The following is a 24473-nucleotide window of genomic DNA, read 5'->3' on the forward strand; positions in this document are numbered from 1 at the left end:
TCCTCTTGTTTCACACCCAGAGTGAGACATTTTCAAGTCTGATCTTGGCTTTTGCTACTCATCAGGGCTCCGATGTGTGAGCAAGATTTCTTGCAGTTCTGATGATTTTAACTGTTATTGCACATTTCCCTGGGTCATATTCTGTGTTTCAATCCACATGCATTTTACATGACACATTCTGCATCAATAGATTTTTATTCCATTTTTTAAATAGCAAGTGGTTGGTGCTGTTAAGGTTAAAAAGGCATGTGAAGTGCTCAGATATCCTTGCTAGCTTTATGCAACAAGGCAGTTAAGGAGATCACATCTTCATAAGATCTCCACAATGTCTTATGGAAAAGCAGGGTTGGGGATAGCACCCGTTCAGCTTTCCTTTCTACTGGCCCCTATTCTGTGCTCCTTTCAGCCCAGTGGTCTGGCTGCAAATGAAAAAAGTAAGGCAGTGAGGATCAAAGGGAAACTTCAAATATCTCATTTTGCAGAGATAACAAAATTATTCTTTCGTTTAAAAAATAAAATCTCACTCCCAAGAAAACACCGTTCGCATTCCCCATGGGTTCCCCATCTGCTCCACTGGAGGAGGACAGGATCACTCCCTGTACTGGCCTCACCAGCAGGGGTGAAGGATGGAACATCAGCCATCTGGAGCACTCCCCAGGGATCTGGCTTGTGTCAGGTAATTCAAAGATGTAGCAGGTTTCCTCTTCAAAGCACTTTACAAGTAGTCATTAATTAGCCCACACCACTCCCCCTTCGGGGACAGAACTGGTGCAGTCTCCATATGTACAGAGGGGAGGAGCAGATGTAGGTTAGATGTCTTTCTCAAAACCTTCTGAGAAGTCAGTAACAGGGCATGTGTTTGCTCCAGCCCTGCGTTTGCTCAAGTTTAAAAAGTCTCTTCAATCCCAGATGCTACCATACCTGTTCTACAACTAAGAGGACAGGCAGATTTTACTCTGCTGCATCAACAGCACGGAAGATGTTGTAGTAATCCCAAATATGACTTGGTGCTACAAACAGAGCAAAGGCAACAAACCTCTGTGTGCAGTAGCAAATAAACTTTTAGTAACGGAGCAGAAATAATGCTGTTTGCTTCACAGAGAAATAAGAGCAGAGCCTCGAGGCCTGAAGGCATCTATCACTATCTCACAAAGTGCAGTTACCACACAAGCAGCTCCACGGGTTGGGGTTACCAAGGGGCAGCTGGAGGACTTGGCACAAGAGTGCTCCAAAGAGCCCCAGCTGGCAGGGTGAGTCTCCAGCTTGTTTATATGCTACTTAGCAGGAACAGAGCTGTGTCATCCACTGGTGAGTGTATCTCAGGGAGGGAGTAGGACCTGCACGAACCTGGGGAGAGGTGAATTTTAATGAAGGGCTTGAAAAGAAAACCTGTTGGCCTGAAGTCTTCAGAGGTAGCATAATGAGTGGAGATCAGAGTCTCGGGGAAGGTAAATCAGACTGGACCAGTCATGCTGACTGACAGGCTGTATGTATATATAAGAATCCTACATCTGCATTAAAATGCAGCTGAGCTGCCTTGGCCAATTTGCTGTGAAAAACAGCATTACGTACTGCCACATTTTCGGATGAAGAACTGAGGATAACAATTTTGTTTGAAAACTATAGGTGAAATATTAAGAAGAGAATATGATTAATCAACTTGCAGCTTGAAAATAACCTGAGTTGTGGACAATATTAATAAAACGATACATTTGATAGTCAGTCAGAGCTTGATTTTCCTTATCACGCCTGTCAGATGGCAGCACCAGTGCCAGAACAGTCTCCTCAGGCATCTTTTCCTCCTCAAGAAGGCACCATCCTTGCAAACAGACCTGAAGTCCACAGGGCCCCTTGTAGGGCTTTCATTCATGAACTCATCCTGCATCTCCTCAGATTCATGGCAGTAGAGGGATCACCACTCCAACGGTGAAGCAATGAGATGCAGAAGCAGGTGTAATCCCAGCCGTGCTTCATGGGGGCTTCAAAGCAGGAGGATGGGATCCAGCACTAGTAGAACCAGAGGTGCCAGGAACTGCTCTTCTCTTCCTCTCACTCATCTGAGAGGAGCACTATGCCCACAGCTCTCTTGTTCCCAGGATTACCCTTAAAAATCTTTCTGTCAGAAGGCTTGTATCTATCACTGCTACTGTAGCCAAGGATTTCTTCTTTTATGGCAGCTTCAGCCTTAAATTAAATGTCACAGGTAATGTGAGGGGTAAAAGAAGCTGCGGTATCATCGTGAGGTTTCCAAAGCTGTACCCATCCCTTCAATTGACACACTCCCCTCTTGCCATGAGAAGTGAAGTTGTACCTCAAAGAGAAGAAAAGCTATGTCACCGACACACATGACAGTACTGGGTGATCAGCTGTCTCTGGAACAATCAGACAAAATGACCAAGTTGTAATTACAAAAAAAAATAATGGGCTCACAACTTCCCAAAATATTTTAAACTTACACAGCACAAATCATGTGTGATAACTAACAGGAGACTCATCAACTATCAATTGGGTTAAATTGAAGGAATTATACAATAAAACAAGATTTATCCCTGCCATCCAGACTCCCATTTTCTTGCACTAGAACTACTAAGAAGGGAAAATCAGAATTTCTTTGTCTCTTTTGTTCAGACACAGATACAATCCAGTAAATACCACAGAAACACTCTAGATGTAATTAGTATGTGTCTCTGCATGTGCTATATTATTTTAATTATACTAAGAAGCTTTTGAGTCCATTCAAAATCTCTGCCCACACACTAACTTTTCCTGCAACAGCCTCAAATATTGTCTCTCAAGAACTGTCCCAAACGGAATGTCACTCAATTACCACATTTGCACACAAAAATGACAGTGTTTAGCAGTCCGATAATAAAAGACTAAATCATGCATACCCTGTCCAAGGCCATCCTTCTGATCTTTAGAAGAAAACCTCACACTCCAATGTTTGCCCTGAATCTTGAATGACAAGGTCGGATAACAATATCCTATTCTGAAATATCAGTGTCGCCACAGAGAACTCCCAACTCGCTCCACAAACGTGTGATACACACAGGAGAGTGAAAGGCAGCTTCTTAGGCAATAAAGAGGAGCAGCCTGCAGATGAATTGAATGTTGGTAATCCGCTCAAATCCCTTGGAGGAAGGGAAGGCAGAGTCATCCTGTGCTGGGATCTCTCAACTGTTTGAACACATTAAGTATCTGTTTCAACGTGGTCTGGATCTGCTTCCTTTTTTCCCTATACCACTGTCATACCCATGGTATTGGAATCATTGCAACAGTATAAATCAAAATCTGCATAGATTCAAGTTAATGCTTTGCACTTCGTGGATCTTGGTGGGATAGCTCTAAAACATTAACACCCATTGACTAGCAGACCTCACAGTTTAGAGATTGATTTAATTTTAAGAGAACATTTTACATTTTACTTTACATTTTCCATTCAGTTGTTAATTCACTTCAACAGACAAGTGTCTTTCCTTAATTGAATAACAAGTATATGAAGCGGTCACCTGATGTTCTCCCCACCCAGGTCTTCCTCCACAGAGGAAGGTGGCGTTCTCATGCCTGTTTCAAAAATCCTCATTCCAATTATACATATGGTCAGACTACAAAGCCACAACTGTTTGAAGAGGTGCCACTGAACAAATATAAACATGCTGGCACAGGTTTCAGTGTTAGCCACTACAAGAACGTGTTTATTTCCAGTCAAAAAGAGTCCCAGTGAGACTTCTGCTAAAGCAAAGACATCTTCAGGGAGCTTGTTTTGTGCCATTTTATCCTTGCACGGTTCATGCCCCCCAGTAAAATTACCCCTAGTTTAGACCTGTTTTTTCCCTTAGGGGAATCAAGAATAAGATGCTTGGACTGATGTTTATTGAGAAATCTTTGAAGTGAAAATCACTTGCACCTGTTTCTTTAGCCTTGACACTGCACTCAGATTTCCTGCAATTAGCTGCAACTGTTTGCACACAAAGCTGCCACCATAATACCAGGTTTTGCAAAGTCATAGCCAGTGTTTAACCTTGAATATGACAGGTTTGAAAATAGATAGGTGCTACTACCAGGTGGGAAAGACAGCTTTCTTGAAACATCAGGTTTAATAACCACTCTCATAATAGAATTTCTTTACTCAGTGCAAGGGAGAAGATTCGGACTGACTGCAGTGAGGGCCAGGAGTAGGTTCCTCAGCCAGAACAAACCAAATTATCACTCCTGAGTTTGATTTGGAGATGATCTGATTTCTACCAGAGGTGTCCTTCTCCAGTTTGGGTTTTTTTTTTCCTCTTGTTTTTGCCCGTTCTGTAAACAGGTACAACCTGCTGCCTTTGGAGTGCAAATGCAACCTTCCTTAAGCTCCTGGGCTGACAAATATAAATAGATACCTTGTGTTTAAATCTTGGGCTGAGATCTCTTGTTGCTTTTTGCTTTGCCAATATCCTTTTGCATAGGGCATTAGCAGCCTAGCTCAGAACAGCATCATGACCAAAGTCTTGAATAAATCTTGAGGATGCCAGTTTGAGGAACTCAAAAATCAGGAGTCAAATGCCCAAGAGTAACAATTCTTTAAAAGAAAAATGAGGCTTATGAATCAATGTCGGTCTGTTTTTTGTCTCCACACTGAACAGTAAGAATTAACACATGGCTTTATCAGACTTTCAAGCTAACTGTTACAACTGGAGAATCTCAGACTCTAATTTTTGTTTTATTTTAGTTTTCAGGAGAGCAAAGGCTGTTGTGTAATGGCTTGTCTCCAGGAGCTGTGGCTTGGAGCGGCACCCTGCTGATCACAAGACTCCCAGTAAGCTCACCAGTGATTTAAATATTAATCCATGGAGCAATCCAGTTCCTGGGAAATTATCATTAATTAATTAGGCAGCGGGTGGTGAGTTCCAAGGGTTTTATTAGTATTAATTCAAACTGGAAATTAGAAATAAAAATGAAGGGTCAAGAAAACTACAAGTGCAGAAGAGGAGTTTTCATTAATCCTTTCAGTTTGGTGCCACAGAAAATTAATGAGTTCTTCTCAAGCTGAGATAGTCATCCCATACAGAACCTTCCAAAATGTGTATTTCAGAGCTAAGCCAGGGAGAAACAGTTAAGAGAAAAAAGGGAAAAATCTCAGCTCAAACTCAAAGTAAAATTTAAAATTAGATCAATGCTGCTTCAAATGTGCACCAGCATTTTAATTTGGATATTCAGTGGATATTCAGTAATTATCACTAAAATCATAGAAAGAAGGTTCTTCTCCCCATGACTCAGCATCGTTGTGGGTATCTGTGGAAGAAATGCTTTGGAAGTTTATCCCAAAGTTCACGCACACAGTCCTCCCATTTCTCTGATTTCTTGACCTCAGACTATTTTATCATGCCTTTTTTCAAAAGGTGCAATTTATGTGCTGGTAAGGATTAGCTGAGGGTTTATTTCAAGTACTAGTATTTTAAAGAAGTGGAAGTTGAATGAAATACGTCTATGAAAGTAAAGCACATTCTTTCTTTACTTTAGATGCATCCAGAACAACTCACTGCAATTTGTACAGCAAACTGCTCTTTGTTCACAGTCTACCATCTTTATCAGAGCTGCAAGAGAGTAGGCAACCTCTGCAAAACCCACCTGGTCAAGACTCAAATTCAATGTAGTGCAAACAGCTGAAACTTCATTTATGCTAGAGATTCAAAAAATAGGTGGCCTGAACCCCACACAGCGTTACGCTGGCACGAAGAGAATCTCAGCTAAAACATATGGAAAGCCACGACTTCCCTGAGGTTACCTCACCATGTTCTTGAAACCAGGATAAACTTGGAAACCAGCTGTGCCTGTCAGGCTTGCTGTGAAGTACAAAGGAGGCTTTAGATGCACTTTCCAACCAGACATCACAATTTTCTAGCTGAAAATGAGCAAAACTGGCAATCCCATTGAGCTTCGAGGTCTTCTGTGTTTTCCTATTCTATTCCTATCAGTATCCTATATACAGTGGTGCCCATCTTCCTGTTTGTCAAGGCTGCTTGTAGAGCAGGCAAGAGAGATGACTTCATGTAGGAGACAAAGTCACTGTGCAAAACACTAAATGGTTGCTGGGGCCTTGTGATGGCTCCCTTGGAAAAAAATTTCCTTTGCAGTTTTTTTTTCCATAACAAACATGTCTCCAAGAGACAGAAGATACATAATGAGATTCACAAAACAGGAAATAATTTAAGTCTCAAATAGCTGATACAGAGTGAAGATGGAGTAAACAGGAAGGCAAAGCCTGTTATATTGCAAGTCAGCTGTTCACGAGAAGAACTTGGGTGACCTCAGGCAAAAATATACATGAGAACTCATCTGTTCTCACCTGAGAACAACAGGAAGATGATTTATTTAATACCATACAGCAAAATACTTGGCATCAAATGATGCTCTCCTCATCTCCATAGGCAACACATTTTTCCATAATGAAGTCAAGACACAGATTAAGAGCCCCTGCTTGCATTTGTGCTCAAGCCTCCTGCCATGTAATATTTTGGTCCCTTTCTTGCTTATGATACTCCCCTTTCTTGCAATGCCATCTCAGTGGTTTGACCATGCACACTTCTTGCAACTGCCCCTTGTCTTTGTTTGCCCACCTCCATCTGTATCTCATCTAAGCAGCAGCTGTCATCTTGGTCATACATGTTCCTGCAGTGATACCTCCTGAAGACACCTGGCACTCCTACAGGACCCAGCAGTGTGGTCCCCTGAAAGACAATGTGACCAGAAAGTCCCACCGCTTGCATCATTGTCCTCCCTTACTTTTTTCTGCTTCCTTCCACCTCTCCATCTCCGTAACTAGACATCCAGCTCCAGCTGCTGTTACTTTTGTACAGACTAAGAGTAGCCTCTCACCTGTGATAGTAATAACAAATAACTAAGACACACAAAAGGGACAAGTGAAAGGAAGAAAAGTGATTCCAGAATTGTCTTCTGTGAGGCTTTTGCTCCTCCCTTGACCCATGACAACTATTTAGTACACCAATCATAACACAGGCCTGGCAACTTCTGTTTTACTTGATGAACAGATCAGATGATGTGAACAGCTCACTCACAAACACTTTGCTGTTGAATACCATTGTTGAACGTTTTCCTAACGATGCAGAGCCCTCCCCCTGTTCTCTAGCAAGAACTGGGATCACAAGTTTCCCGACTCCCCTCGCATTCTAACATGAACTTCATTGGATTCACTAACTCACTGTCAAGTTTATCAGAAATAAGTTAAACAAAAAAAAGCTTTTCAAATCAATTCCAAATAAAATACCTTCAGGTACAGTTTTCCTTAGGGGTCCCTATATTTCGTGCATACTTTAACTAGTTCACAAATGTATCACTCTAGCCCGGGACTTCTGGTCATGAGCGCCGTTTAACAAGTCTCTTCTCCATATAAAGCTAACATTCAAGCCTGCAACAACACGTTTAAATCAAACCTCCAGCACAATATGTTTTTCACAAGTATTTGGGAAGTCCCACACAGAGAAAGAAGAAGCTGAAATGACAGATACCTTGCCAAATTCAGCTGCACTTAGAAAATTCCTGAACACTGATGTGTTTTCTGGCTTTCCTTTTGGCTTTCTTTCCTTTTTCCTGCCATGGCAGACAAAAAGGATGTAATAAATTCATCCTTCACTGGTAGAAGAGTTTGCACCCAGAAGAACACCCAACCTTGAGAACCTCGAAGAGAAGCACCCGCTCCCAACTGTCACTAGTCTTCTGCTGAAGGAAAGGATCTATGAATAGACATCAGCGAAGTCTCTCCCTGCATAGAGAATTAAAGCTGATTACAACATTCTTCTGCTATTTGACACTCCTTTAGCTTAGGGGGTTGAGGTCCACGCTGTGCAACTGAAACATTCCAAACCTTGTGATGGTTCATACACAGTCCTATATTGCTACATGATGGAAATCCTGCTTTCAGCTACTTTGATTTTAAATTTGGGAAATCACACACATACATTCAGGTGCCCATGCATATCCAATCGCAAGGAACATTCTTGTGGTTTTAAATTCAGCAAAAGCATGCAAAGGACAGAAGTGTTAGAACTGAAGATGTGTATGCAGTGTTTCTGTGCAATTATAATACAATCCCTAGCTGGCTAATATTTTTTTTTATCTCCCTACAGATTTTTACAAGGTCTCTTAGGCTCCTTCATGGTAGAGTCTTGTGTCTTTTTTCAAAAAGCTGAAAGTTTTGCAGAGAATGAAGACAGTGACTGCAAATACAAAAGGGTGTTGAACATTACACAAACAACTTGAAGTTATTTTCATTCATGTGGCTATTTTTCTGGCTCCCTGCTATCTGGGGTCCTGGTTGGCAGAAACACCAAAAAAAAAGGAGCTGTGGGCAGCAGCAGTGCAGTACCATGGACAGAGCCTGTCTCATATCACGAAGTGTTCTATCACTGCATGGGCAACCAAAACTTAACAGCCCCCTCTAAGCTCTCTTATTCCCACAGCTCCCTTGCTCCAAAGAGTGGAAAACAGCCCCCGAGTTCAATTCCCCACATCACCCAAAGACAAATTAAAAAGGGAAGTGTTCAGATACATCTAGTGGAAAGCACCACAGAATCAAAAAAAACCCCACAAAACAAGTGGAAATGATTCATGCTCTCCTCAGAGCAGGGCTTGATTAGCTCCCAGTAATAAGGAAAGGGGATGTGTCTTCGTTAGTGATGGTAAAACAAAATATTGAACAGCTGCTCATTAAATGGACACTGTGTATCCTGAGCCCTGAAAGGAGGCATAAAGCATACGCGATAATGTAATTAAAGACTGTCAGAGCACAGGTGCACAACCCACTAAAGGACGTTGCCCAGGCAGTGTGAATTCAGGCGCTGCTTCCATTCTGAATGCCTGCTTCTGTGACCCTGGTGACACTCCCCAAGCATAGGTATGGCTGCACACAGACACACGTGTGCACGTGTAGCTTTCATCTACAAAGGTGGCAGCAGTGCTCTCTTCCCGAGGCCCCTAATGACAGGTGAACGATGAACATAGTTAAGGAACAATTTCATAGCTTCTACGTCCAAATGGGGCAGTTATGATCATTCGTCAAATAGAACAGACTAAAGAGCTTTACTTAAATGAATGTAATTATGTGCAATTACAGTCATCCCCTCTCATCCTAGACTAGGAGCTTGGAGTTTTTGTCACTGCAGTTTAGATGGCTGCTAGTTAATCCCGTTCACATAATGCTCAGCCCCTTTCAAAGGGAAGCAGCACACCCTCACGGGACTGGAAGCCACAGGCTCAGGCTTCAAACCCTCCACACGCACACTCCAGGACTGCTTTGTCCACAGTCAAAATTCAGCTCCCCTGCCTGCTGCTTCCTAACCAGACTAACATTCCTCCAGACATTAAATTAAATCATAAAGCACTTCCCGCTGCAGCATACGGCTCATCCTGGTTCACTGTCACGGCTGCATAATGCAAACAATTTCCTCTTCTCCAGCTCGCTGACTCCCATTGCAGGCAGGGAGAAATCGAGGCTGTCTGAATGTCAAAGCACATTTACACGGTTGTAACACATAGCTGAGATCCATGATGCCTCTCAGGGTTGTTGCTCTAATTAGTTGGTAGAGAGATCAGAAGAAATGACTTGAAAGAGAGCTCAGCAGCGAGGGCAGGTAAGGGAGTATGTCAGGAAAGGAGGGAAGATGATGCAGGGAGATATGCAAAAAAGGTGTTTTTGGATGCCACGCTTCGGTTTGATGCTAAATACACAAGTGCAAGTCACTGGGCTGTTTTATTAGGTAAGAAATTCTTATTTGACATTAAGGGAGCCCCAGACTTTGGTATAACAGGGAAAGTATGTTCTCAAATAGCAGGTAAAAGAACATCTCATTGCACGGAGTATCACCCATTTGCAGTTGCCTGCCTTGTACCCACAGGTAGCCACTTCCAAAAGTAGAAAGAACTGTGGGGGCTAATGCCAGCCATGAACTTTGTGTAGTCATTCAAGTCAGGCAGCGAGCTACCAGCTCAGAGCATCAGAGCCGGACTCACACTGTGCCCTGTTGCAAATCACTGCACAACATTCTAAGTCATTGAACAAAGTCATTCATCGAAACCTGTCAAGCACATGGGAAAACTAGGAAGAACTCATGTCTTCTGACTCTGCACATTGCAGCCACAGAAAGATTTTGAGTTTCCCTTGCTGAGGGCACAGTCCATGTTTGCAGATATTAAAGCAAATATGTTGGTGACAAAGCAGGCCAGAGAAAAACTCTACCTGTCAGTTGCCAAAACTCACTGGCCAGTCCCAGAGCCCTCTTCTTCCCCTGCACAACTTCTGTTGTTGCTTTTTCTGCCACAAACTGAAGAAAAGGTCAAGCTCAAAGCCCACTTTTCAAGCCACTCATCCCATCATCCACATTACTGCCTATCTGGTCCTGTTCTCTGAAGAAGCAGCAGCTGTATGAGTCATACACCTCATACGTGTAGCTGTGTTTGGGGACAAACAGTGGTGTGACTTGTGAAACAGCTCCCACATTCCCTGGACAATATTTACCAATTGAAGTTGACAAGACCAGAGGAGGTAGTTGCAGGTAGCTGTGTTGTAGGACTATTTATCGGCATTTCAAGACATCTGGCATGCACCTGTAATGAGCCCTAGGAATGGAAGATGTTTAAAACCAAAGTTTAAAAATAAAACCATAATGGCAAAAAAAGGCAATGAGGGAAAGGAGACATAGGAACTGGTGTGGAGCAAAGAGGGCAGGAGCACCTACTAATCCAGCTTTCCTGTCAGAGAAGTTGCAATGTGAACATGTACTCTGAGGTGTTAACTCCTCTGGTTTGCACCAGTGAGAGGCACACCTGTAGAGTTAGAGGGTTGCTGGGACCAGTTGGGTTTCCCTCCTGCCACCCATCAAGCTCTGGAATGGCTGGCCACTTCCAACACCTCACCATAATGCATGTTCTCCCTCGGAGCCTCTCTCTTCCCCCGTCCTTGCTGCGCCGTAAGGAGTAGCTCACCAGGGACATGACAGGTGAGAAGTGCCTCTCACCGAAATGAAATGGAAAATGATCCCACGAAAGCCCAGCCCACAGCTAATGAAAGCACCTTGTCCTGACAGCAGCTGCTGCCGAGGGAAATGTCGACAGGACTATTACCGCCAGCGATTTCGCTTAGCTGATGGCAACCCTGACCTTTGCTGTGCCCAGAGACAATTTGTTTTCCTGGCTGCTGGAAAGCTGGAAAGTACCAGGAGACATTACGAAAATGATGCACGCCCTGACCCTGTCTCATCATCATTTGCTATGAGATGGCTCTCTCCTGAAGGCTCCGTCTGCCAGCAGCTGTGGCACAGCTTCCCGCTGGCTCCATATGGTGACTCACCATGTGGTGTTTGGTGGGGGCTGTGTCTGTCGGACCGTCTCACTACTGCAGAAGGAGCAGGGGGACTGCAGTCAGCAAGGTTCACAGATCACTGCTGCTTCCTCGCTGTTCAGCTATCACAACTTTTCTTTAAATTCTGGATACATTTCCAGTAAGCAATAAACAGTGAATCATCACTTCGAAATGGCAGCTTAGAGACATTTACAGCAGATAAAGCAATAGCCATTTGAAACAAATTTCAGTTCCCCAGAGAAATCTCTTCAAAATCAAGCTGGATACCCATTCAGGCCACACTTACCCAAGATATCCATGCAAATATCCTTGTGGATTATCAAATCCAGACAGTTCAAGATCCAGGGGAAAGCACGGTCCAGAGAACAGCTTCTTTTCAGAACAGCTACTTTTTGGTGGTTTTCTTATGGGAGCAGGACGGCAAAGCATGAAAACACTTCCTTTTGGTTCTGCTGATGTCCTTCAGCCCACGTCGTGCAGTGACCAGTACTACTTCTGAGTCTGCTCAGCACCCTCCCCAGTTCACAAGCTGGGTTCACCACTATGTCAGATCCTACTCCTTTCCTATGTGATAAAGGTAGCTTTGGAAATTAAGTCTATGGACTTAATTAGATCTTTCCCTTCACACTCACATCATCCCACTGTTATGTCACATTCAGATGGATAAAGGAACATCCTTTCCCAGGAACTCAACTAGATGTACACATCTGAGAACAATCACAAGCTGTACTCTAAGAGATGGCAGTTATTCCTCTGCAGCAGCTGAAAAAAAGTAGGATGGGAGAAAAGGTTTAGCCTGAAAAATGAGGCTTTTCAGGGATATTTGCTCATGTGCCACCTCCCTTCCATCCCTCTGGCAATGGGGTCCCACCAGCCAAATGTGTCCCACAGCTTCCTCTGACATGGGGCAGCAGAGCCCCTGAGAGCTCCTCTGTTTCAGTTTCAAAACCATTCCCCACAGGCACTCGTCCCTGCAGCAACAGGGGAGATCAACACCACCTCCCTCCATGCAGCTTTGTAAGAGGGTATTACAAATTCTCCAGCAGAGCTGAGGTTGACTGGTAGCTTCCCCCTTGGGATTAGAGCTGGAAGTTCTCCAGGATGGCATAGTCTTTTGTCATTAAGCTGTCTCACTCATTGCACAGTAGATCCAGACAGATCAAACATTGTCTGTATTTACAGAGGGCATCAGTGCACCTTTTATGTCTGCTAGAAAAGCCAATTCTTTGTGGCCTTTTTTCTGCTTAGACATTGTCTGGGGAAGAACATGTTTGCTTTAAAGAGGGGTGCAGAAAAGTGTTGCATTGTTTCATCTTGTTTATGTTCTTTTACAGAAAAAAATAAAAGGTGAAAGAGGTGTTTTTTGGAGGAGTGTGTGTGTCACATTTTCTTGGACCTTTAGCAAATGTCAAGGCTAATCTTGGTGAGGTTTAGAAAAAATCCAGTCTACTACCCCTTGCTGTTGATGGCCTCTTCACCCAGGGAGAGCAGGGCAGGCGGAACACACATCCATATTGATCTGCTCTGTGATTAAGTACTTGAGCGCTACAGAATACAGAAACAGAAAATGGGGTTGTTGTTTAATTGCTTCTAATGGTGGTGCCTGTTGGAATGAGTAACAGGATAGGGACTGACAGGGGAGAATAGGTTTATTAAATGACAAAATAATGCCTGCAATGTGGCACACCAGGACCTGACTCCCAAACTTCAGACTTAAGCTGGAGCCAACGGGGCTTAAATTCAAGCACAGAGAAGTGAACACCTAAGCTACACCAATAAGAAACTTTTCTTACCTTCCCATCAGGGAGATTTCTTTACATACCTCATGTTTAAGGTCACCTCTCGTTTGCTGAGCCCTGCTGTGGCAATTCTCCCTATATCACTAGGGTCTCTCTAGGTCACAGCCTTCCCTACAGTACATTATGAAGACATAGATCGCTCTCCAACATCAAGATAAAGAAATGACATAAAGGAAGGGGATTTCTAAGTTTCTATGCATGAATGGGGTGACATATATTTGCAAAATAGCCAAGGCACAGCAAAGCAGCATAGTACCTCCTACAGCGAGCAATGAGAGAATGTATGTCTTCAAGCTAGAGAAGGAGGATGACACATGCAGGCTCATATCCTCACCTAGCTACCTCACTGCATCAAAGTGCATCAGACTCCCACTGAAGCTAACAGAAGCCTGCTATCAATATAATTTTGTTTTTCACTGGTGCAGAGGAGCATACCAGCTAGAGGTTTCTGCTACTCATAATTTGGCTTTCTCAGTACTGATTTCAGTGCAACATAGATGAGAAAAGATCCCCCACCCGATCTGAGAACCTAAAGGCCAGCACTTCTACACAAGCACTTTATTTCTCCCTGGGAACAAGACTGTCACACAAACACAACTGCCTCCTGGAAGCGCCTCCTTGAAGCTCCCAAAATGGAGAGGCCATCAGTGTTCAGCAAATAAGCACACATCTATACATAACAAATCTCTATCTATTCAAGGAGAAGCCGGGCTGCTGGCTGTCCACATAATACAGCATTCATGCCTACGCAAACCACTGCCATATTGCTAGCACTTTTATATGATCTCAGAGTCGTGTACAACTAAATCTGTATAAAATCAGATAATCTGCTCCAGAGGAAGAGCATAGAAATTGAATGCTGCATGGAGGGGGAAGGGAAAATAAGATTGCAGAAAAATGAACAGAAAACAAATGTAAGCACATTCAAAAAACTGTGGCATTCTTTTGGACTTGTAGCAGGAGAAAAAGGAAGAAATAACAGCATCCCTTTACAGTGTCTAGTCATCTATCGTAGCTTTTACTGCCTGCCACCAATTTCACCATTTTCTCTTAGTCAACCAACTGCTGCATTATTCCCCACCAGGCTAACATTAAAGTGGGACTGCTCTCTGGACTGACTTCTTCAGTATTTTGACCAACTTGCTCCTGGGGACACCTAGTTACGTTTATCCTGCTCACCACACATGGCAGCTCCCAGGTAGGCAAAGGGGGCTCCACAGCGGTCCAGTGCTTTGCTTTCTGTGGTGGTGTAACCTTGGTACAGGTGCCCACCAAGCTGCTCTATCGCTCCCCTCTCCAGCAGGACAGGGAAGGGAAAAATAAAGTGGATAAAGCTGCCATTAATCAAGATAAAGGCAGTTTCATAAAGCAAAAGGTTGTGCATGGAAACAAACGAAAATAAAGTGAAAATATGTATTCACTATCAGCAGACAATGTCCAGCCACTTCCCAGGAAGCAGAGCTGCAGTACTTGTAGCCGCTGGTCCAGAAGACAAAAGTCATAATAAATGCCTCCACTTCCTCCTCCTTTCTCTCGAGTTTGTCTTCCTGAGCAGGCATCATATAGTATGGAATATTTCTTTGGTCAGTTTGGGTCAGTTGTCCTGTCCCCTTGCAGGATCTTGCCTACCCCCAGTCTATTGGTAAGGGGGAGCAGTGCTGGAGAGACAGCCTTGATGCTGTGCCAGCACTGCTCAGCAGCAGCCAAAACACCAGCGCATTAGCAGCACCTAGCTACAAATACCCAGCACAGCATTATGAGGGGGGCTACAGGGCAAATTAACTCCATGTCAGCCAGACCCACTTTGACACAAGTAGTCATGGCCACATGGACAGTTACAGCTTCGTTTCTCATTGTCTCAATGTCTGACTGATCTACAAGTTGTAAGTTTCTTTGGGAGAGGAGCACAGGATACTTTAATTGGGCATCAGAGATTTATGTCTGATATATCATTTCCACTGAGAGCTTTTGCCTCTCCTAAGCCAGCAGCAGGTGCAGAAATGGGTATTCTAAGTCAAGCCAAAGATAAAACTGCTCCAGCACCTTTTCTGTAATAGCTGTCAATACCTAACCCTGAGGTGAACAGCATAAGAGGATGAAAATAGAGTGACCCTTTCTCTGTTTCACTCTTCTACCTTCTGGCAATCTGACGTTCAGAAGTTTTCTGCAACGTTATCGCTCTGCGCTTAAAAACAGCCTGTGACAATTTCTTCTATAACATTTTCTGACTGGATTTGATCATTTGGCTGCATGCAGTGCATGCAGTTTAGCGGCAGCGTGGACAGACAGCGGTAGAGACAGCAGGAGGCTCTCTGTGTACCTGAGGTTTTATTCTGCATGAGACACAGCGGTGCGTGACAGACACCGTAGCAGCACTGGGTGTTTTGGAGGTGAGCAGGTACCTGGCAACTTTTAAGCAAGGTAAAAACCAAAATTCAGATGAAATACCCAGACTGCAGACCCATTCAATTAATTTCATTAGACAAGGGATCTCCCTCAGGCTAAAAGGCTTCAAAGTGGCGGAGGAGATAAATTATCCTTCCAATTCAGACTCATGGCCATCCACCACCTGGGAGCCTGCTCGGATTATTATTAATTTTCCCCCCCCCTCAGTAGCAGCAGAAAATATCTGTAAATAGATTCAGGAAGAGGGGACATCTCCAGAATATAAACTCCAAGCTTTCCCTTGATTGCTTTCAAACACGACTCTTGCAACATCCTCAATTCTCCCATCCCTGTCTGAGCTTATCAGGTTTTTCTTGATGTTCCTGAGGACTTGTTTAAAAAGACTGCCAGACATAATACTACCTCATCATTTCCTCCACTGGATGGATTACTTTTGGGGGGCCAGAGTACAGCGATTTTCACTGACCTTACAAAGAGACAGAGATAAATAGCTTTTAAGGGTAAAAGTTAGCATTCTGTCATAAGAGGACATCAAAGAGCTTGGTAAAGAACAAATTGATTTGAAGTTAGGAGGACAGCATAGATGTGGAATGACAATCAATAGCTGTAGGAAAGTATTGTTCCATTTTTCAAGACACAGAAAAATTCACTTGCACTGATGCATAAGCTATTTCTAAACATATTTCTTCTGCAGATGGTTTAAGATCAAAACAGTGGGAAGGAAAAAACAAGAGAGGGAGGTATTTTTTCAGAAGCTTCATAAACTTCTTCCTGTGTATTTCATGATGAGACAAGTCTTGGAGAAAGAAAGTGAAATTCTCATCCTATTCTCGCACGGTGATACTAAGAGAAAAGGCCAGGCAAGAGCTAAGTGGCCTGACATGCTTACACCTACTTCCAGCACTGCACAAAGATGTGTGTGTGGACCAACTTTGCACTAGTCACACACTCGTCATGCCAATGTCTTTCACATTATGGTACCACCACAAGAATTTTGTCTAAATCCTATGAGATAAATTGCTGCTGAGGACACATGAAAGCAAAGCAGTCCCACCATCCCTCCCCCCATGACCTGGTCAGTCCTGTACCACTGCTTTAGACTGTGCCTGGGAGGTCTAACATATGGGTAGGTTCCAGAAACTGAATTGTTTGGCTGCAGGCTAAAGCATAAAGACCAGGAGAGAATGAAGGGGAGGAGAGCTGAAGTGAGGATGAATGATAGGGAGGACCAGGAATCAGGTTCCTGAGTCACAGTTTTCCTCCTTACACAGCGGAGGAGGATTCCACAGCTTCAGCATCTTTCCCATCAGTCAACTTCCCTCCTGCTTCTGCTCCCAGGAGAGGAAGAGCCAGGTCATCCCCTGCTGCAGTTGGTGTGGTCTCCCCACAGGAGGAAGGGAGAAGTGACAGCAGTGGCTGCTGCATTCTGCCAATAGATTTGTTGTCTCCGTCTCTTCCTCCCACCGTGCATCCACATACACCCACACATATATGCAGGCACACACATACAAATGACAAGAGTAAGCTGCCATACATTAATAGCACTATTAGTAATATGTAATGAAATTGTCAAAGCCACCCAATGCTGGCATAATAGGTAATTCTTCATCATTAACAGAAACTACCAGCAGAACAGCTCCCAGCATCCAAATATTTTATATTCACTCTGAGGAAGCACAAAGCTCTCCACAGGCTGCTCGGCAGGGAGGTGACTTCATGGCCGGTATCTCTGAGGCAATAAGGAAGTGCCATTGGCAGAGACAACTGCAAGCTAGTATCAACCAGATCAGAGCTAATCACCAGACCCCAAAATGAGACTTTACTAACCTGTGAAGAAGTTACACCTGCAATATAAAAAGAAAAATAATGAGCACTTCCATTGTTAAGTCTGTGCCCCCTGATCCAAATCAGGATAGCAGCGTGGCACCATGGGGCACCTGCAGTGCCAGCTCGGCTATCTTGAATTCTCCATGTGCTTCCAGGCTAGAAAGGGAGCCAGGGAGAGTCTGTGCTCCTTGAAATTATCATTAATACTGCAACTGCAACTCAGAGCCCTGATCAGGGCCCCATTCCACTCATTTCATGGGCAGTATCTCAGCCAAAATGCTGGAGACCCAACCAGAAGCCTCAGCAATTCAAAACACAGGCTGCTTCTGCCTGAGCTCATCAGCCCCAAGAGCCTGCCCCAGGCCTCATCCTTGCTGCCCTGTCCATGGTGTGCAGAGTGGCTCCCTGTTGCAATGTGTCTTGTGGCAAACACTGGTGAAGCCTGTCAAAAGGAGCTCCGTTTGGCCATCAGGGACATCTCCACCAGAGACTGACCTGCTGTACTCAGCAGTTTCAGATCTGGGACAGGGGTGCAGTCAGGTAATAGCTGGCAGATGAGATCAGAGGAAAACAAGAACCCCCTAGCCAGATGGGCAGCAATCTCGGGGCATGCAGGAATATGGCTCTGAAAATTGAGGCAATCAGTCAACACAAGTGATTGGAGTCCCTTAAGCTGCCCAAAAGACAGTCACAAGGTTTCTTCCCATGCCAAGCTGGTGCTGTGTCTTCAATCCACCATGGTACACCACAGGCTTGTCTCTCATTTTTGAAAAACCTCTAGGAGTTACGTTATCCAGAGGCACATAACACACAACAGGGTGCACTGGTTTCCCCAGTGCTTCCCAGTGAGCAGCAGTTCACCACAGCAGCACGACCCCCCCTCTCTATCTCACTTCCCTTCAACCCCCCTGGCAGCTGTACCATCTCTGTGGACCTCTGCTGCATCAAATTAGAAATCTGTCAAACCATGAGAGGGCAAAAACTCGTCAGCTACAGTTTCATGGGGTGTACTACAGGAACTTTAAAGAGCAGTGCTTAATGGGGAGCAGTGGCCTTTCTCCCCAGCCAGCCTTCCATCACCAGTGTGTCCCTCAGCCCTCCTCATGCATACTGCTCTGCCTGCCCATGCACTGCTGAGCTGCAGTCCCTGAGCATGCTTTCCTCTCTTCCTGCCTGCTTTCTGCCTGAGCTTTTCTGAGATGCCTCCTCATCCTCAACCACACACTCCTGAGAAAAAGCACAAGGAAAACACCATGTTTCTTCCCACATCTTCTCCTGTCTTTCCTCAGACTGTTTGGCAAGACCATTTCCTCTCTCTCTTTGGGGCTCCTCTTGACACTTTACAATGATTTTATTTTCCTCATCCTATTCCTCTCTGTTATCTTTGCCCCCACTTTTTTGTACTCTTTTCCTCTCCCTTGCTCTCATTTTGGAGTCTTTCCATCTTTCTCTTCATGTCATTTCCCTCCCTTTCCACTTTTTCCAGAGGGCAACACAGTGGGTTTCCTCTGCTCTGCTTAAATCTCTCCTGGATATGCACCAGCGAAACAGGAGACAAGAAAGTAATGCCTCTGTTTAGCAGGGCATGGTATAGATTTTTATTTCTTCTTTTCTTAGTTTCTTCCTCTCAACCCCAGATAAAGAGAACTACTCATATTAATACAAGCAGGGATAAAATTAAACTGAGAATGAAAAGGGCAAATGTATTTACCTGACTCTTTGTAAATGCAGTTGATAGCATCACAGGTTCTGCAGGATGGATTCCTAGCACCTTCTGGGGAAGCTGGGGAGAGAAGATAAAGAGGGGTAAGTTGTACTTCACGGAGGGAAATTACTAAATTATAGCACCAGCTAAATACTTTTTACAAAAGCCATTTTACAGAAAAATAGACATTTGTCCAGAAAAGTGTTATTTTCTCTGTTTTAAGGGTGTTACTGGGGAAAAAAAATAAAAAAGGAAAGGCCTACAAAAAATAACTACTGAACAATTTCCAGAAGAAGAAAAGGAAAAATAAAAGTGAGAAAGTGGTTGTTTTGTAACCAAAGCATTTTCAGTTTATTGGAAAACAGTAAATTTCATGGCAGACACTAAAATGCTGGGAGGGTTTTTTATGTGGTGCGTGAAAAATAGTTAACAGTTTTGACTTATACGCTGTCCTTCAGTCATCTACAGGACCTGCTTTTGTTCTCAGGACCATGGAGGCAGATGCAGGAAGGGTGCATCCATCTGGTAAGCAGCCAAGGCACACTCCCACACGCTTGCCTGCCCATCTCTGGGTGCCAGTGTTTTTTCACTGAGTTGGTAAGTCATGGGATCAAAAACTACTGGTGGGGAAAAAGAAGAGTACCTGCTGTGTGGAAGGCGTGTGAGATGAGGGCAGGTGAGTGGCCTCTGCATGCCATAGTGAGGAAGAATGGAGCTCCTAGTAGGCAGTCACACCACAGGTCACCGATGATGGGGTACTGCTGAGATGCTGGGATGGAAAAGCAGAGTTTTACAAGGAAAAGACTGGCAGAATGAAAAGAAATGGAGGACTGCACATCACCTGACTCTGAAGTAAATTTGTTTTAAAAAATCCTTAAGTGAAGCAAAGATAAGACTGGAGCTGAGATCAAGAAAAACTGCTGCAGCACACCATCTCACCAAGGGGAAGCTGCAGCTTGGCTGTTTTGTGTTTAGAAATTAACAGAGGCAGCAAAAGGGCAGAAAGGTGGCTGGCAGCATGCAACAATATTCACCTCGCGTTAGAAGCGTTTGAAAGGGGTAGAGCAGGGACAGGCAGCATGCCAGGTCATCCAAGTGTTTGGGGATTTGTTTCAAACACTGAAGGAAGATGCTGGTGGAGCCGCTTTTCTAGGCTTGATTGCAATCAGTATGTAGCTACTAGTTAAAAATCTCAGCTGGAAAGTCATCTGGGTGCACTAATGCTGACATGATGGCACCCCCTGTTCTTTGAGAGAGGAAAAATTAGCAGGAGCCCAAGGAAAATGCAGACTCTCCCTGCCAGACTCCAACAAACTCAGCAACATGGCAGATAAGGTCCCCTGAGAAGGGAATTTAAGGATAGAGGAGAGCAGAAAAATTGGCAGTTACTGAGAAAGGCCATGGTAAAGTACAATGGAAACCTATGCTATTGTGATAGAAAGATAGGAAGTGGAATGAGAGGCCATTATAGCTGTGTCAAGAGCTCTTTAGGGACCTGAAAATCAAAAAGAAATTACAGAAAAAGTGAAAACTAGACCACAAAGTTAAGGACCAGCATAAAAGAGCAGCATAAAAATCAGAAATGCTAAAGCACAAAATTAATTACAATTAGTAACGGGCATAAAGCTGTAAGTAAAAGTGCTAGGGTATCAGCAGAGGCAGGGGAAAAAAAAGAACATACAGGCTATTATTTAATGGGAAAAGAGGAAACAATGGCTGATATAGAGAAGGATGAAGCATCCTAATCCATCTCTGCTTCAGGCTTCGTGACACACTTCAAAAATTAGTTCGAACAAGGGGACAGAAATGCAAGCCAGAAAGAAAAAATCTTGAGATAAATGAGATATGGTCAAATTATCAGTGCCTTCTGAAATCTGCTCCCAAGCACTGAAGATGCAGCTGTAGAAATCTCTGAATTATGCCTGAAATTCATGGTATGGGAGAAATCCCAGGACACACAGAAAGGGCAAATCCAGTATCTTTACTTAAAATAAGAGGAAAGAACATGAAAAAACGTAGGCTAGTCAGTCTCCCTGGAAAAACACTAGCACAGACTAGTACCTGATCAGTATACAAAAACCCCAGCATAATGGGTTTATCAAGAAAAAAAAAAATCATTTCAATTGCTCATTTCAACAAAAAGAACGTCAAATCAGTTTTTCATTCCGGAGAAAAACTAATTTTCTGCTTTGACAAGGTAACTAGCTTCGTGGGTACGGAAGAAGTAATTGAAATATATGTTTTAGCAAAGCTCTCAGCATTGTCCCACATGGCCATAAGCAAACCAAGGAAGTACAGTTTAGCCTAGCAGTATTTTAGCTTTTTGGACCCTTGAGCATTAACTGGCCATAAATTCCCTTGCAAACGCTGTCTGGCCTTGCCATCAAACTTTTAATAGGAAAACATTCATAAGAAAGAATGCTTCCTTGGGTCGGCTGCAGACCATGTGCTATGGCTTTGTGGCTCATTCAGCAATTCACAGATGATGGTGTGGGAGTCACTGGCCTACATGAAATTGCCTGTCAGTGCAACTAGGCAGGAAAAAAACAAAACAAACCCAAACAGACAAAATGTCAGTGATTAACTACCAGTCTGAGATTCCATCTGGATCCCAAAAGAACCTGTCCCAGTCCTGGATCTGTTCCAGTTCTTTGTCAGTAATTTGAACAACGGAAGAGAGTGTTCATTATAAAACCCGCAGATCACTCAAAGTTAAGAGCATGTTAAAACAGCACCTGAATTCTAAATAATCTCAATAAATTGGAGACATTTTCTGAAATCAACAAGGCACAATTCAATAAAGCCTCCAACAAAATATAGATGTATGAAGAAAGAAAGCAAATGCTGAGACATCAGACAGGGAATAGCTGGTAACTTCAAAGTATCTATTTCAGGATATAGTAAAATGCAGACTCAAGGCAAATCCAGTCTCATTTTGGCATCTCTTACTCAGTGTCTTCTGAAAAAATGATAAGGAAATCTCTCCATGCTATCCCAGCCCAGTGAGGGCTGGGCTGGTGTCTGGCATCCAGATGTGAAGATTGAAACAGATGAAAATGTAGAAGACAGCTGCAGGAAAGACAAAAGCCAAGGGAGTGTGGCATCAGAGGAGATGATGAAGGACACAGCATTGTTTGGCCTGCAAAACAGGAAAGGTTTTTTTGAAAAAGCTGTTAAAAAACAGTTTCCAGTGCAAATTGACCCCTGCCACCACAGCACATTCCCCTTCCCTCTCCCCACACATCCTTTTGGTGATTTTGATGTTTAAAAATATATTTTAAAATACACACTCTTCATTGTATCTAATTTAGAGCTTAGTGGAGGGTTGGATTCACTCCTGTATCATTCTCTGTTCCCACAACTGAGGAAAAAGATTGATGAAAAGAGTAGGCGAACATGAGAGAGAAAAATCAGAGTTAGAACTAAAAACTTGACAATTTTCAAAGATGGAAATTAAACAATAAAAGATACAATCAAAATAATATTATTTCCTCTTTCTTAATTAAAAAAAAAGTGAAAGAAATGAGAATACACCCTATTATTTTCTATGAAAGCATTACAGGATATTTTTCACCAACTCTGGACATTTTAGCCCTTCAGCTGCCTCAGGAGCTGAGATCATCCAATTCTGCCATGGAAGACTAGTACAAATATCACAGGTCCCTCCCTTCAACACTCTCCTCTCTGCTTCTTCCCAACACAGGCTGAGACTTTACCACAGCAGGCATTTATTTTTTCTCCTGTCATTCTGTATTGGTTTGGCCACCCCATTAGCAACAATATAGTTCCTCATCAGAGCTAATGTGTCATCTTTGATCATCCTCCCAGTTTACATTTCTCATGTCTTTTATTCACTTCTCACAACCCTCATTATTATGCACATTTCCAAACTTTCATCTCCCAAAGGGCAGAGAAGGAATAACAGGGAAGTTGGAATTTAACAAGATTTGGCACTAAGCTTTGATTTATTGAATCAAAGGCCAGTGAGAAGGAGCACAGAGAAAGGAAAGGGCAGGAGAGGAGTAGAGCACAATAATAATTTGCAAAGACCTTAGGTGCCAGCAAAACCTTGATTGTTAATGGCCAGCTGCTTTCTGCAATGCTGATGCTGCAGCAAAATCTCCCCAGGCCCTCAGCCCCACAACTTCCCCTGGTACAGGGAGTCAGGCAGGCAGCTGAGACGAAGCCCAGCCAGCAGCTTGAGGACTGTCACCATCCCCATATGCTGATACAGACACCACATGGGAAGGTGTTGCCCCCCCCACACCCAGTCTTAGCAAAGCTGGGCTATTGCCAATCCCACCACCATCTCTCTCTGGGGGTGAGACCACAAGCACAATCTGGCTTGTTCTCCCTCTCATCCCACCTTCCTACTCATCTGTGGAGGAAAAAAACCTGGCCTCCCACCCCTCCTGTCATGTCCTCCCTCTGCCTCACAAAGCAGCTCCACTGGTCAGAGAGGGCAAGGTCAGCTCAAGGGGCAGGAGCCCTGGTGCACCCCAACACCAGCTGCATGCCCATGGCAGCAAAACAGGGTCACACCATGGGTGCTCAAATGGGACCAGAAAGGGTTGCTGTTCTCCATCACCTTTCCACTGCCCAGAAAAGTAGCTGCTGGCCCTGAGCAGCTGAAAATGGTGTTTTGGACACAAGTCCATCCTCCAGAAGTGTGCCAGAAGAACAGCAAGGTTTAATGCCCTATGAAAACTTCCTGCTCCTCTCCTGACAGGAGCTGCTGTTCCTCACAAAAGCTTTTTTCCCCAGCCTCGCTGCCTTCGGTCACCCCCTTTACAGATTAAGGATCCAACTGCACTTGGAGATGCTGCCTGTTCCAGCTAAACAAGGAACAAAACTGCCCAACAGTTTGCTGTGGTCAGGACAGAGGGGGCAGCTGTCGGGAGACCACTGCGAGGTCACAGAGGGAAACAACACTCTTGCTCTGTGTTGTACTGTGACTGGGCTCCATCTGCAAGAGTCCTCTAACACCTGCAGATACACAAGCGCCTTGCAAGAGACAGATACTTTTCCCAATTTACAAATCATGACCCAGGACACCGGTGGTACAAGCCACCAACCCACACAGCCAAAGGCAGCAGAAGTCAGCATAACTTTATGGGGAGGTTTGAGATCCCCTGTGAGATGATGCTAACCACGTGCGAAGCAGAAAGGACAGACTGAGCACAGGGCGGGACGGCGTCACTGCTGCGTGTGTTGTCCCTGTTTACTGCATAAACAAAGGACTCCTGTAGATAAACAAAAGATTGTGAGTCTAGCACTTTTCCCACTGCCAGATTTAGAGATAAACACACAGATGAAAGAGGTTTCTTGGAATAAGCTGCACTGTGTTGGCTTTTGGCACTGGAAATGACAGAGATTTGTG

The sequence above is a fragment of the Gallinula chloropus genome (assembly GCF_964237585.1).
Source record: "Gallinula chloropus genome assembly, chromosome: 3".
NCBI classification, from domain to species: Eukaryota; Metazoa; Chordata; class Aves; order Gruiformes; family Rallidae; genus Gallinula; species Gallinula chloropus.